At 36.7% G+C, this 5800-nt stretch overlaps 1 protein-coding gene across 5 annotated transcripts in view; it reads left to right on the top strand.

Moving 5' to 3' along the window:
• The window catches only part of plecb (plectin b), a 189240-nt gene that overhangs the window by 43063 nt on the left and 140377 nt on the right, over nucleotides 1–5800 (top strand). The gene's annotated exons all lie outside the window — the stretch shown is intronic.

The following is a 5800-nucleotide window of genomic DNA, read 5'->3' as shown; positions in this document are numbered from 1 at the left end:
ACACACACACACACACACACACACCATATTTCTCTATCCTCGTGGGGACTTTCCATTGATTCCATTCATTTTTTGGTAATTTTATATCTTAATCCTGACCATTTACCCTAAAATTTACCTCACGGGTACCTACCTGACCCTAAAACTATCCTAAACTCAATTCCCACCTTGGTCCTAAACCCAACCCCCAACCCAAAATCAGCCTCCGAAGTCGTGGGGACAAGGCTTTGGTCCCCACAAGGAACATTCGGCCCCACGAGGCTGCATTTTCCTGAAAAATCATCTCAACACAGTTTCAAAAACATGGGCGCGCACACACACACACACACACACACACACACACACACACAGACACACACATGTTTGTTTCTCGACCCCGTGGGGATCTTCCATTGACTTCCATTCATGTTTTTTAGACTTTATAGCCTAACCTTGACCATATACTCTAAAATTAACCTCACAGAAACTTACCTGACCCTAAAAATAATCTAAACCTTGGTCCTAAACCTAACCCCACACCTGTAACATGCATTTGGACCCGTGGGGACCTGACAATGGTCCCCACGATTCACTTCGGTCCCCACCTGGCTGCTTTTTTTTGTAAAAAAATACCCCACGTTGTAGGAAAAACCCGTCCACAAACCTCTAGCTGAAAGGTGGGAATCTTCAGTACTCATGCTGTTTGCTTAACGGTTTTATCCCCAACTAACACACACACTGACCCTGCTGATGGGCAGGCTACTCTCCTGCTGACTGCTGCCTGGAGCTTTAAACCCGAACATTGGGCTGAAGATTTCACTGGCTGGGTGACCTCAGACAGAAAGAATGTTTTGTCTGGTTGTCCACAGCAGGACTACCAAACTGATGCACACGCAGCACAGGAGCTGCAGGGCTGAGAGCCAGCAGGATGCTGCAACACTCCAAAGGGAAAAAAAACAATAAAAATCTGGTTAAGGGCGGCTCTGCCTCTTCTCAAATGTCCTTTGATCAGCAGTGGATTTTCTACAGCAGTAACTACAGAATGACGATAAAAACCTTGCATAGAAAATTCATTACAGAAAATTTCAAGAATAATACTGACAACAGAGAGGTGATTTATAAAACACAAACATTTTTATTAGTGTGAAGAAACAAAGTGCAAAATGTGAGTGCAGGATTTGAACTTGTCTTGTAAGCCATGGGTTCTCAAACATTTTGGGTCTGGGGACCTCTTACAAGGGTGAAAATTTTCCAGGGACCCCCTCATAAAACCAATGCTGTCATTTTAAACCCTGAATTCCATTGGATTAGTATTTTTTGTTTGGTTTGTGTGTTTATTTTACTAGTGCATTGTTCCCCATATGCCTATTTTTTAAATGAAAACCAAATTAACAATTTATTGAATTTTTTTGAATACCCCCAAGTAGGGATGGGTACCAAATTTGATACTTTTTTAAGTACAGACCGAATTCTGTTGGTATTAACGAGAACCTATTCACGTAAGAGTTTGAACTTTAAAGAAATAAGTTACACAACTGATGTTACAATACATAAAGTTGGATGTTGTCTTGATATTTGTTAATTTTATATATTGAGAAATATGTTTAAAAAATAATAGTTTTTGATCAACAGCAGTTCACATGTTATGGTCGGTTCAAAATTCTGTCATAGTTTAATAGGATCATGTTATTACTTGGGAAGCAAACATGAGTCATAGATGTTGGTAGATAAAACACACTGCTCATTTCCTGATTCAAAAAGAGTGCCAGTTTCAACCTGTCTGACAAATGTATTGCAAACCCACACAGTAGCACAATTTAGCTGCATTATCAGTGGAGGTTTAGAAGTTGTTTTTAAAGCATGGGATTGTTGGATTTAGCAACATCTAGTGGTGAGATTGAAAAATGCTACTAAGACAATAAACCCAGCATTTGGATGATTTGTTCTGGACTGCTGCACTGTTCTGCAGAAGAATGTAAAACCACAACCATTTTGTTTTTGAGCACAGTTCTGCACCAATATACGCTCTTATTCTAAGTGAATAGTTTAGTTTGAGGAAGTTTTAATGCAGAATTAGAAGAAAAGACAGTTAATAGGGTCTGATTATAACTGATCTGAAGATCCCACCAGCAGATAGTTATTATAGCTCCTCTGCACAGACTAGTAATGGAAAAAAGCTTGCTTGTCTTTATTTTTCAACCTGTTATAAAATGTCATAGCTATAAACAAAGTCTTCAGGTCAACAAACAGTCTGGATGGATACAGTCATCTTATTCACCACCATGTCTAATTTTAGCTCTGGCTACCCTTTGCTTATTGCTTTTTCATTGACACAAAACAGTTTCTAGTCATTGCTTTGAATTTTTTGCTACCAGTATTGGAAACTTTAAAAATGTGAAGTTACTGAGCATTCTTGTATTTTTAATTTTTCTAAATATAGTTGCATAAACCCATACTAATTCAATTCAAATTAAAAATACTTTATTGATCACGAGAGACGATGTCACTCTCTCTCCATTCATTTCCTATGGAACTTGTGCGATAAGGCGCCAATCTTTTGCCCTCCTCTAGCCAAGTGACCGGCAAAACTCATGCGTGTGAAATTTCACGAACTTTCAGAGCTGCTACCCTTAGTTCTGTGAACACACGTGCAACATGGAGACCAACCTGGAGTTGAACTGGCTATCTTCCAATCACAAGCTTGGCTTCTCTACTCCTTGCGCCACTACCCTAGTTTGTGATTTCTGAGTTCAAAACTTTTTTGAGTTCAACCAAAAACTTAGAAAGTCAACCAAAAACTTAAAGCATCAACCAAAAGTTTGAGATTCAACCAAAAGTTTATGTTTTGCAAAAAATGTTTGATAGGTTTTTTTTTTTTTTGATTGAAATAGGTTTTTTTGTTTGGTTGATAAAACATTTTTTTTTTGGTTGAAATAATTTTTTAAATTGAAACAGCTTTTTTAGTTTGGTTGAAAATATTAATTTTGATTGAAATTATTTTTTGTTTGAAGATGCTTTTTGTTTGATTGAATAATAAAAACACAAATTTACCTCCATAGAAGACTGTGATGAAGTGAGTCAACACAATCTGCTGGCTTCTTCTTTAGATCGTTCTTTTTTCATGTACAGTGCCCTGAGACAATTTATATTGTGACTTGGTGCTATGTAAATAAATTGAATTGAATTGAAATACATACTGTATTTCATGTAGTTTTAATCACACCCTGTCCTCCAAGCAGGAAATCTCTGGTGAGGCCTAGAGACTGGTATAAAACTTCAATCCACATAGACAGAAAGATATAGTTTATTGACTTTTGGATTTCTTCAAATACCACACAGGAAGGGGTATTGTTGACTTTCTTATTGCATTTTTAGCATAGCTACAGATATGAAATCTCATAAATACACATCAATGGTTGTTCCAAACATTACTAGGACACGAACAAGATAAAGTATTATTTTGCTCTTTGAGTGTGCATGTCTGAAATGCCTGTGAAGACTACCCTTGGTTGAACTTTCTCCTCTTACTGAGATGTACCAATTTTATAATTTCTGTTTTTTTTTTTATTAAATTGGAGATGAGAAGCATTAATTCACTATTGTTCCCCACATTTGCTTGGCACAGACAATATGAAACCAGGGTCCAGGGAGATTTGAAATGAAATAAAGTATTATAGTTTCAACTTGACAAGTGACTTTACTATTGATATTGGGAAGTTTTACAGTTGTGTCCATGAGGTTTCTGTTTTTTCCCCATCAGAATCAAATTCAGTTTGAGTTTGATTTCAACGTTTCTGGTTCTTTAAATGTTGTAGTCAGAGCTCAAGTCAAACAGGCTTGTTTCAGTCACAGATGGTACCATTTTGAATATTTCATAGGTTGAGTATGTTTTTGGCCAAGATGTTATTTTTTTCTAGGTTTGTTTGAAACACTGTTAAGAAATAATTCATAATTTTTTATCACCTGCTCTAAAAAAAATCTTCCAACAACTTAATAATAGCTTAGTGTCACATGGTGTAAGATCTGTAAGTACAACCAGGACGATAGTTCATTCCTTGGTTATTAATGGAAAAATGCTTACTAAGATGTTATTTTTGAAGATGATATTATGCTTTTAAAATTAATGAGTAGCAAATCACCAAAATGCATGACAGCTTAAAAAATAGATTTTTACAAATATGTAAATAATACCTATTGGATAATCAATGAGGGGCTTCTTGCTCATAGCGTTGTGCTTCCTGTTCTTTGTTCCTAATTTATTATTACAGCCTTGACTTTATTTAGGCCCTAAAGGATTAGTTTTGCCATTTTGAAGGGTTGTACTGCCAATTAGTTATCAATAAGTAGTATCGCATCATCAGCTCTTTAGCTTCTGTTTAAACTGATTAGAAATTGTCAAACTGAGTTATGGCATCATTTATAACTGAAATGAGAAATAAACTCAATTGCCACTTTAGTCCTAAACCTAACCCCCATCCCACCACTAGCATTTCCCCAACTGGGGACTAGGCTTACTTAGGTCTTATATGTACCAGTTGGTCCTCACATGTAAATGTGTAGTATAAAAATGGCCCTCATATAGTACTGTTGAGGCTTTTAAATCTTTGCTGAAGACCCACCTCTTTTCTTTGGCTTTTGATCAAGATTGTTTTAGATTCAGTTAGAGCTGATGTCTTTTTCTTATCGTGTGTTTCTCTGCTTTATTTGTATCTATTTGTTTTTGATACAAGTGTTTGACTGGACTGTAGAGCACTTTGGTCAGATTTTGTTTTTTTTAATATGCTGTATAAATAAACTTGACTTGAAATACGCGCCCACACACACATGTACACACATACAGACACGGTGAAGTACAAGGGGCTTTGGATTGACTTCCATTCATAAATTGTTTTTTCGGGACAGTATGCAATTAAAACATGATTTGATGCTTTGCACCACATTTAGCTCAAGGCTAATTTACATCTATATATAAATTAGGGCTGTGCAGTATATGCGGTAGACGGTAGAAACGGTATGAAGTTGGCCTATGGTAGAAATTTATACTCTACTGTCCTATCGTCATTACGTCATCGCACTCGTGTCAACAGGGCTGCGAGTGCAGAGACAACTGAGCAGGAGTTCGAAATATAATGAAGAAATTTAGCGTTTTAACACACATATAGAGAGAATAAATCCTCAAAATTTCCTCCTCCCGCTGTAGAAAAGTAATGACGTGTCGCAGGGTCATTACCTCCCTCCCTCCTCCTGCTGCACGTCGCGCAGAGCAAAGCTTTAACAACTGCAGTTTTTCACACCTAATTGTCGGAGAAAAAATGTTTTTTATATATGTTACCCACAGAGATTATAAAAAAACACGTGGACGATCGTTCAGTCGTAAATCCATCTATACGTATTAAAGCAAAAATGTTGGGTTTAATTAAGATTACAGTTTTTTTGCAAAAAAATGCTCTAAAAATTACCTTATCTTAACTTTTTATGATAATTTTCTACCGCGATATATACCGTTACCGTGAAGGGGTTCAATTTATACCATGATTTGAATTTGAGGTCATACCGCCCAGCCCTAATACAAATTCATCTCTATAACATAACCCTGACCCTTTGGTGTTAGACAAAAATATTCATGAATTGTCATGAGCTGTCTAAATCTTAATAGTGAAACAGGGCCTTAAGGGTTACTGATCCTGCATGTGACTGTACAAGAATAAAGGAAATAGGAGGAGTCTTAAACTGCACACATAATTCTTCTTTGCATTGTTTGGGTGTGTGTGTGTGTGTGTGTGTGTGTGTGTGTGTGTGTGTGTGTGTGTGTGTGTGTGTG

Source organism: Austrofundulus limnaeus, unplaced genomic scaffold (genome assembly GCF_001266775.1).
Source record: "Austrofundulus limnaeus strain Quisiro unplaced genomic scaffold, Austrofundulus_limnaeus-1.0 Scaffold209, whole genome shotgun sequence".
Taxonomy (NCBI): domain Eukaryota; kingdom Metazoa; phylum Chordata; class Actinopteri; order Cyprinodontiformes; family Rivulidae; genus Austrofundulus; species Austrofundulus limnaeus.
Note: the sequence above shows the minus strand (reverse complement) of the source record. Positions and strands in the feature narration are given on the sequence as shown.